This window comes from Cryptomeria japonica, chromosome 11, assembly GCF_030272615.1.
Source record: "Cryptomeria japonica chromosome 11, Sugi_1.0, whole genome shotgun sequence".
In the NCBI taxonomy this organism is placed as follows: domain Eukaryota; kingdom Viridiplantae; phylum Streptophyta; class Pinopsida; order Cupressales; family Cupressaceae; genus Cryptomeria; species Cryptomeria japonica.
In genome coordinates, this window is record NC_081415.1 from 580417063 (window position 1) to 580427315 (window position 10253).

General features: G+C 35.2%; 1 pseudogene; it reads left to right on the top strand.

The window, feature by feature from the left end:
- The first annotated feature begins 6994 nt into the window (after window positions 1-6994).
- Window positions 6995-8943, top strand: LOC131072893 (uncharacterized; annotated as a pseudogene).
- Window positions 8944-10253: the final 1310 nt, after the last annotated feature.

Here is a 10253-nt window from a genome sequence, read left to right on the forward strand (position 1 = left end):
TATCCACCCATACATGAGCCCCCAAGAGGTTTCAAGACTCTAACCCCTTACCGATTTCACAATTTTGGGTTTTTGTCTTCAAAAAGGGCTACAAGGATTAAGACCAATTAGGCCTCCTAACCGGTCTTCTAGGGCTCCGTCTCACAAACGATGCACAAACAACCCAATCTCCCAAAAAGGACTGCCATTCATTTGGCAAGGAATCAAGGATTTTCTAGGTTTTAGGCCTCCAAGTGTCCATACTCTGTCCTTGGTGGATTTTAAGGTTTTTAAGGGTTTTTGAGAGGGTTTTAGGGTCTGTTTGGGTCACAGTGAGTGTTTTAGGTTTTAGCCACCTTGTTTGGGTTGGTGAAGGCTCCTCCTTCACACCAATGATGCTTCACTCACTCCTCTACACTTCCTCCAAAGGATGCACTCTCCACTAATCAACCTTGCTCTCCAAGACCTCTACACCAACAACCATTCCTGACTGGGCACTCTCCAGTCTCGCCTAGGAATGGGTATTTGCTTGGCCTCCTTTCATTTCCAAGGGGCCTGCTTGCTTGGGACTATAGTACAGGGTCTCCACATCCATTCCCCATGGTTTCATGGCGGTTCCACAACGAGGAATGGAGTTAAGACTTCATTTACTCAAACTGGTCCAAAACTGGACAGTAAGACTGCAATTTACAAACTATTTACAAACACACTCAACCGGTAAACAAAAAGCTAATCTAATTACTCACAATGAAGATATATACACCAGAGAAGACATTCCACACAGGTTTGTTCACAAATCAATCCATTTGTTTGCTCGGTAACTTCATTCAAACAGACTGGTAACTCAAAAACAATCACAGTCAATACAGTTTGCTTGAGCCGTACAATCTCTGACAACCAACCCTTTACCTTAGGGTTTGTAACACCTTATACTACCCATACCTTAGTCAGTGTGCCACATTTAGGGTTGTCCATGCCAACCTAAAGATTTTGACATCATGGTGGAACAGTTGCTTGACAACTTTTAAAAGTTGTCATGCAACTTTTGTAACTTTTGAGCAACTTTCCCAATGTTGCTCTTCATGACTCCTAGACCCACAATGGGCCAACCTAAGGACACCACCATGATATGAAGGACCCCTAAACACCTCTAGGACACACATATCCTCCATTTTCAAGGAAATCACAATTTTGACTTATGACCCCTAAGATCTCCTCTAGGACCCTACCTAGGACCTATGAGCACTTAGCTCATTATTTTATATACAATGGCTTCATAAGAAGCATAATACCAACAAAACAAGAAGGAGGGAGAGCTTGAAAGGGTGCTCCTGCTTAACTGTGACTAAGTGTAGAGGTTTCTACACTCTCAAGCATCCTCTCTAATAAAATGAAATTGTTGCAAACCAAATATCTATGGGTTCGAGAAATTCCTTTCTCAAAAAATTCTTGAACAAAGCAAGTGAGGTTTAATGGTTGCAAATAAATATTTGTTTGTCTCTAACTTCTATCACTATTGCCTTCATCCAAACTATTTTCTCAATGTTTACAGTGTATTGTTCAACACATGAACACAACATGGGGTGCAAAAAATGTGCTTGTTAGCATTCTTCACCATCAATCTAGCTATCCTATATAAATGCAGAGAATTGGTCACCATTTATACAACATAACATCGATCAACCTTTTCATGGCATGTTTCAAAATTTGAAACTATAAGTTTGTGTGCTTTTTTTATGAACAATCAAATAGCTCTAAGAAAATAATGTAATGTCCCCTTTCGAGTACCTTAAATTTTGCCCTAAATTCACCGATCCAAATAGACATAGAATGTAATATGGTTAGAGATATAATTTACACCCAATAATGAGATAGGATAAGTCTGTTTGGAAAGCTGCAATCAAGTTAGATAACATTGAAGATATTATTTTGTGAGACGCATTCCATTCCTAGGGTTAAAGAGAACATATAATCATAACATATAGCAAATCTAAATTAATATGTGGGATTCAAGCATATCAGGGATTTGAGATAAGAAGACATGATAAAGTGCCCTAAAATATCGCCTACCCTAGACCCAAGAATGGAAAATTTGTCTCCCTTGGCCTCATGTGATCCTTAACCATTCTCATTAAGTAGTGAACCTAATGAGATCTGTACGCTATTCCCCTCTATCATGTCATCCTTCTCTCCTCTTATGATTGAGGATCCCTTCTAGTTAACTTCAACAATTGATCAATACAAGGTTCGCAGAGGGGACTGCAATAGAGTACCCGACCTAGGCCCAAGAGTGGAAACTCTATCCCCCTTGGCCTCATGTGGCGTTCCCGCTCCTTGCACTCCCTTTCCTGCCCTAACATTGTCGATTATTGCAGGTAGAGGATCATATAGTTGGTCATATATTATTAAATGTATAGATATATGTATATTGTATATAATAATGTATGCATCCGTTAGATATATACATTCATCCGCATATAACTCTTATAAATACATAGATATGTTGAACAATTAATTCTGCATACAAAAAGAAATAGATATGTTAATAATCAAATCGGGTCTGCTGCGAATGAGTGTCTTTGCTGATGTTTGATCTGCTATTTCTGCTTTTAGGACAGACTGATATATCTTATTTTCTGCTTATAGATCTACAACTAGTCGCCCTTAATGTTTGCAATGAATTGCCTCCAGGGTCTGCTTATACTCTCCAAAGGTTTCTGCTCAACAGGTTTGAAATAAGCTGCTTCACAAGACTGCCCACAAGTCTCAGACCATCTGCACATTAATGTCTGAAATTATCTCTAAAAATATGCTCTCATGAATCCTTCAGAGCTGCTCTTAAAGCATGCTTAAATCTGCCTTTAATGGAGAAATATATGTAATGAATGAATGCCACAATGATCCCCCAAAAACTCTTATTTATACAAAACAAAGCAACTCTTCACTTAATGGTTGCACTCCCTCAAACAAGTCGGCCAAGGAGTAAAATATTTATTTATTATTTTTATTTCTCTTCACAAAAATGGGCGCTCTTCCCCATGAGGCTGGCCCAAAAAAGGAGGGTTTTACTTTTATTTAAATAGTTTTCTTCTCAATAGAAAAGGACGCCTAGGCTGGAGGAGGTCGACCCTTAGAAATATTTTTAAATACCTGAAAAACCCCATACATGGGTTGGCTCAAAGAGGAGGGTTGTCACATGTTTCATATATTTATTTGATTCAAAAATCCTTTTTAATTTGTGCACCAAAACTGTTCTTTAATGCTGTCTTGCTGTTTGTTTTTACAAGCTTTAGAGCCAAAGACTGAAGGGTGTCCATTCCAACAAATTCGCCCAGGGCACGATCCCGGCCTCATCCGACTTGATCCTTGGTGGGCTCATTTGGAACCATTCAACTTCACCAGTAGACCAAAGGCCCATTGACAAAAAAAAATGATATTTATAAATGGCTGATGTCTAATATTGGTTCACTCATCTATGATGATAGAGTATTTCTCCCTTATCCTAGTTTTCATCATTTCTTTCGTCACCACTCACCTTAAAATGCTCTCCTTCAACAAGGGTAAAGTGCATTATATGTTCTCTATGGGGGTAAACAAGGGACTAACAACAATTGCTTCTTTGAACATTTATTTGAAATAGGGACAGATATGGATAAAAAAAATTGGCAATAGAAGACTCAAATACTTCCCATGATTGCATATTGAGCATCCTTTCAGCACTAGTGCGCTTTCTCTTTCCTTTTGTAGAACTCTTTCCCCTTTGACTCTTAACGTCCATGGTTTGGGTAGGCATCACATACCTTGATGTGTAGTCTTCATTGGTGTTCCCCTGTTTCTTGGCTCACCTCCCACGTACAATTTAGTCACCTCATCTTTCTTAATTGTGGTTATTTTTTTATTTTATATATATATATATTTTTTATTTTTATTTTTCTTCTTCTGCCCCCACTCCACTTATGCATAAAAATGACTGTTAACCTTTGTGTAGCTGCCTCGATATCCTGTCACACAAATGACATAGCCATACTACAAGTTTTTTATATGATTAAATTGCCCCTTTGCATATTTTAGAGAACTTTAGAAGTGCATTCGAATGGATTATTTGATCTCACAATCCCTACACTATGAATTTGAACCTTTATACCTTCACTATTCCCATTGTTGTTCATTTTTTTTTCTTGAAAGATTGAAACACAGCTATAGGTGCAAACAATGGATTATTTGATCTCACAATCCCTACACTATGAATTTGAACCTTTTTACCTTCACTATCCCCACTGTTGTTCATTTTTTTTCTTGAAAGCTTGAAACACAACTGTAGGTGCAAACATAAAACAGGAAACAAGCAAAAAATCCTCTCAAAGTGTTTGAAACTTTGAAAAAAAATGCAAACCATTGCGCAAATGAGTAATGGATAGTAAACTTGTTCCAAATGATGTAGTTTTGTTGTCCTCTTGCTTTCTTCTCACAATTGCTATCTTCTTTTCTCATTAATGTTCTATTTTCTTTTATTCTTTTTCTCATTGTGGAAAATGGCAAAATGAGTTTGTATTTTATAGTTAGTGTGGGTGTTGTTGGTTTACACTTGGCATAAAGGGGTTTTGAGATCCTTGTGCACATCCTATTTCTTTTGTTTTCAATTTTGTGTGGTTTTCTGGTCCCAGTACGGTTGAGGGATGTCTAGATAGTAGCAAAAGTCGTTTGGGGAAAAAATCGGCAAACCAAAAGTATAAGATTTTTTGAAAAAATCGGGGGAAAATCGGAAAAATATCAGATTTAAAAAAAGATAAAAAAAATGTAGAAAAAGAGACAAAAACTATTTAAAAAAAAACTTAAGGGCATTTCCATAGCATAGAGATACAAAGAGCAACTAAAATATAGTTTAACCCACGAATTGTAAGAAATTAATATTTGTTATTTATATTCATATTGCTGATATTTAGTTAACTTTCTAAGAGGGCACTCACCAAATACACCAAATAGTTGTCTAAGTCTGAGATCAAATATTAGCTAAGTCTATGGAGTAACTGAGATCAAAAGCTAATAGACAAATAGTAAAAGTGGAAGCCATTTTGAAGTGATCCAAGAATTTCATTGTGATTAAGACAAGGAGTTTTGTAGGGTTAATTCAATATTTTAGAAAGCTTATCAAATCATATTCCACATTTGCAATGCTTTATATCATAGCAACAAAAAATGTTTGAGGAAAAAATCGGCAAACCAAAAGTATAAGACTATTTGAAAAATGGGTAAAAATTGGATTTTAAAAAAATCGTAAAAAATTGTAGAAAAATATACAAACTACTTCTTTTTAAAACTTAAGGGCATTTCCATAGCATAGAGATATAGAAAGTAAATAAAATAGAGTTTAACCCATGAATTTTAGAAAATAATTTTTTGTTGTTTATATTCATATTGCTGATTACATAGGCAAATAGTCATTTAACATTTTAAAAGGGCAGTCACCAAATACACCAAATAGTTGTCTAAGTCTAGTATCAAAGATTAGCTATTGTTAGGAATTTAGTAAAAGTGGAAGCCATTTTGAAGTGATCCAACACTTTCATTGTGATTGAGGCAAGGAGTTTTCTAGGGGCATTTCAATATTTGAGAAGGCTTATCAAATCATATTCCACAGTCACAATGCTTTATATTCCCTGATGGCGATTGGTAAGCCTTTTATATGGGGTAGAATTCAACAAAAGGCATTTATTTCGCTGAAGTAAAAGATTAGCAAGCCACTGGTTTTGGCAATACCTAGCTTGCAACTACTATTTTAGGTAGAGACAAATTTTTAATGATTGCGTGTTGTAGGCTCTTATATTACAACTATGTAAGCTTGTTTGTTGTCATTTAGATTTATTTTGTGGAGCACTTTGGATATATTGCTTACATAATGAATTGTATGTCTTTGTTTTAGCAAAAATTAACTATATAAATTAAAAATTAAAAATCACATATCTATATATTATATATGTCTTGGGACGTTTAGTGTTGTGGAAGAAACATTCCATTGGTGAGGCAACCACCAAGGTTCAAACTCCTGCTCGGTCATTGAGTTTACGATTGAAAATTGGATCAACATGGATTTTTCTAGGAAATAAATCAGCTGGCTCCAAAATTCTGTGTTCAAGACATCCTTAAGAAAAGATATTTCCCAAAAACTTTGCAAACTGAAGAAGACTGTACAGGATGTTTTTAATCTGTACCCAAATTCCTGAAACATATACCCTATAATAAACAGGTCTAAAAACACAGGGGATGTGTCTCCATAATACATAGATTATTTATGTTCCAATTACTTTGATCAGTGTTTTCAAAATTTATAGCATAAAGTTCTTATGTGTTCTTTGGGCTATTATGGTGGCAGGGATCACTAAACAATTTCCATGAACAACATGCATTGCGAGACAGAGAACAAAAAGATAAGGAGGGTATATTGATAATAAGCTTAAATAGATTAACGCTCTCTTGGACTTTTATTTTGGAACTTCTTAAGAAAATGGTAACTTATTTAGAGTCTTTGGATGGTCTCTGTTTTAAGTCTGTACTTTTTCTTGTTAATTGTTTTTTTGATTTAGCCAGTTAATAGTTTTGGAACTTGGTTATCATGTCTATCATATTTGGGTTCTGATTTGTTTTACATTGATTTTTATATCACCGTTTTCTCTGAAAGCTTTTTACCTTTTCGATTATTTATGGGAATGAATCGCTTTCATACACAGGGGAACCTCTGCGTTTGTGACCCTGATGTTTAGTTCAAGTAGTTTAGGGTTTTTGTTACAAGTTTATCGTAGTTGAATTCTGATTTGATTTTTCTATATCTCTGCGTTCGCTGCAAGCTTTATACATTTATGTTTATTTATGGGAATTAGTCTCTTTCGAAAATGGAGTCTCTGTGCAGTAACCCTGGTGAAGTGGGTCTCATCTGCCTTATCCATTTTTCGGGAAAAAGTATTTTTGAATCGTTTAGGTTTATCAACTTTTTTAAAACCATCGCAACCACATGTTCGAGATGCCTTTCAATGTCTGGTGTGGGGATTATCAATCGATGATTGCAAAGGGTGTTCAGCTCAATGCTGAGAAGAAGTAAGCGGTGAACTATTTCTCCACAAAGAGTTTTGTGGATAACACTCTCATGCATGGATTTTTCCTCCTATAATAAAGGAGATAAAGGAAGGAGAAATTGAAAGAGCTCTAATTCGCTAGTTGTACTGTGCATTTGAAACAGATATGGAGACTTAGCATAAAGACAGTATGTTGCAAACAGGACGTTGTCATCCAAACAGATCCTCGGAATTGTCAGTATATTATAATTAGCGGAGCTGAGAGAAAGAAAGAAGAATTTGATATGAAGGATGCAGAAATCTTTACTGTTCCAGCAGAAGGTTTCACTCTTTTCTGTCCAAAGGAAATTGCTTTTGACTGCAACCTTAATGTTGATTGATGTAAATTTTAGGAGTCATTTCTTTGTTTGATTGAGAAATAACTTACTATTTGGAATGCTTTCTTTCAGAACTGGGGAAACTTGTAGACCCTTTCTATCGATTAGAACACCAAGGGGAATATTAAGAAAAGGGAAAGCTGTAGAGCCTTTTTATGTACGCCTTCAGCACGTTTCTGGTTTAAATCATGGAAATGGCTATGCTTATAATAAGATCCCTGTAGCTGAAATGAGAGTAACTGCATTTTTTAAATAATAACATTCCTGACATTTGCGTGCTTTGTCAGCTGGTTCATTAGCCGAAAGTTTTTGTTTGCCAAGAGCATCGGTTCATTGTAAGGCTTAACAAATAGTTCGTCTGAAATTGTTGGACTATTTGGTTGGAGGTGAAGATTTCTTCCTGTTCGTTAATATTTTGCAGTCTCAAAGGAAACGTGTTGCCGTTGAAATAGCATTTTTTTAAAGCGAGGGCTCGGTATTAGATTGCTTCGACCCTCCAGTGAAGATACAATGAAGCTGCAAAAATCAAGTTTGCCTCACAATTTGAGAAAAACATTAATGAAAAGTGGGCTGCAATCGAAGCTTCCTCATTGTTTGTGAATGATTCTATCTCTACGTCTATGTTGAAAAAGCTGGATTTCGTTAGAAAGAGAAAGAGAAACAGAAAGGTGCATCTGGGGCATCAGGCATCTCAAAGTAAAGTTTAGTTAATTATTTTCCTTGTTTGTCTCAATTTCTTTTTTTCTATCCCTAGAGAAGAAACGGGTGTGAAGCACACATGATACCGTTCTGGCGATAGGATATTAGGACTCATTGGTCATGACATGATGCAGTTTTATTTATTGAGTTTTCCCCTGTCCTCAAAGAGGAATCCATTGTTACAGGTGAGAGCTGTGATGTACTGTATGGGACTCCCAGTCATATGACAAACTGGAAATGTAATTTGCTGTAAGATATACTCCTTGTATCACTGATGAGAATAGGTTTACTGTCTACAACCTTGGATCATATAAGTGAACTGCAATTTGGTGTGTAAGATCTTCCCTCTTAGCTGGAAGAAAGGCCAAGTAATCTCACAGGGTCATAAAAAAAAGCACTGTACAATTGTCTACTTAAATCTGTGATTCTTACTGGATCATTAAAAAAGCACTGTACATCGTCTACTTAAACCTGTGAATCTTATGCGTGGTATTTATTGAGTTATTCCCTGTCCTCGATGAGGATTCCTTTATTGCAGGTGAGAGCTGTGATGTGCTGTATGGAACGTCCAGTTATATAACAAACTGGAAATGTAATTTTTGTTGTAAAATATACTCCTTTTATCACTGATGAGAATAGATTTACTGTGTACAATCTTGGATCATATAAGAGAACTGTAATTTGATGTATAAGATCTTCCCTCTAGCAGGAAGAATGACCAAGTAGTCTCACCGGATCATTAAAAAAACACTGTACAATTCTCTACTTAAATCTGTGACTCTTACTGGATCATGAAAAAATCTGTTTATTGTCTACTTAAACCTGTGACTCTTATATGTAGTTTTTAATAATCGCACTGTTACTTTTCTTTAAATATTCACTCGAGGAGAGTAAAAGAAAGGAGCAGAATAAATATACTTAAGCCAAGATGAAAAGTACTTTCTTTATGTGTAAAATTATTATAAATGTAAAGTTCATTACATTTCATAGATTCGTATGTTTTTCTAATGATTATGACTAGCTCAGAATATATTAAATATAGATTTTTGTAAATCACCGAGAGATCAAACTTAAAGTGTTTATATAATATAGCTCAATGTAATTATTTACTTACGTATACTATGTGCAAATGTGATTATGTATTTGTTTAATTCTTGATGTCTTAAGTGGAAAGGCTCTTCAAAATTAGTTTCTTGTTTTTGTTTTTTTTGGTGACCGCAGGGTATCCCTAGCCTTGGAGTTGAACTCGGAATCAATGGGGAGCAAACCCACAGTCCAAGCCAACTCCGCTATCCGTGCAGGCTATTAGTTTCTTGTTTTGGTTATGGCAATAATTTGATTTATTTTATTGCATTTTTTTTTAGAATCGTTGAAAAATGATGTAAAGTGACATTTTTTCGTGGGCAATACTTTAAATAAAAACAGGTTTTTAGTTGTAAGACTTATGTAAGAAGAATGTAATAGCCATGGAACAGCTGTTGCAAATTTAAGCAATTTAAACAATTTCAAAATAGCAGCAATCTTAATTTAGGTAAAGTGTTTCAGTTAAAATCCTGTTCTATTATATGAACTTTGCTAAGTCTATTCAGTTGTGTGGACTTCATTAACTTGAAGAGTTGTATTTTCATTCAATTCAGTTACTACTAATAGCTTATATTCTTTGTAAATTTATTTTATTCAATATAAAAAAAATTCAAAAGAATGTCAGCTCTTATACCCACCTCACAAAATGACCCTGTTACAGCCTTTTCCCCTGTTCAACTACCACTATAGAACGCTCAGTGTAATAAGATCTTGCTCTTAATAGAATTTTTCCTAACTTGAATTATAATATATATATTACTCTTTCTAGCTTTGAATTTTAAGTATGGTATTCTTTCTAGCTTAAAATTTTATAAGCCAGTTCATCTAATTTTATAACTTCAGAAAAATTATATGTTCTGTCTCAACTCGACAGTAATATCAAAGATTCCAATACCCCTTTAGGAAAACCTCGAAAATGCCCCCTATTAAATTACCATTGACGATTCTGCTGGCATGCAGTTCATGTGTTATACAACTTTTGGGATTGAGGAGATAGCTGTAGATGGCGTAACGTGTGTGACAAGTTTCAAGCTAAAGCCAATTTTTT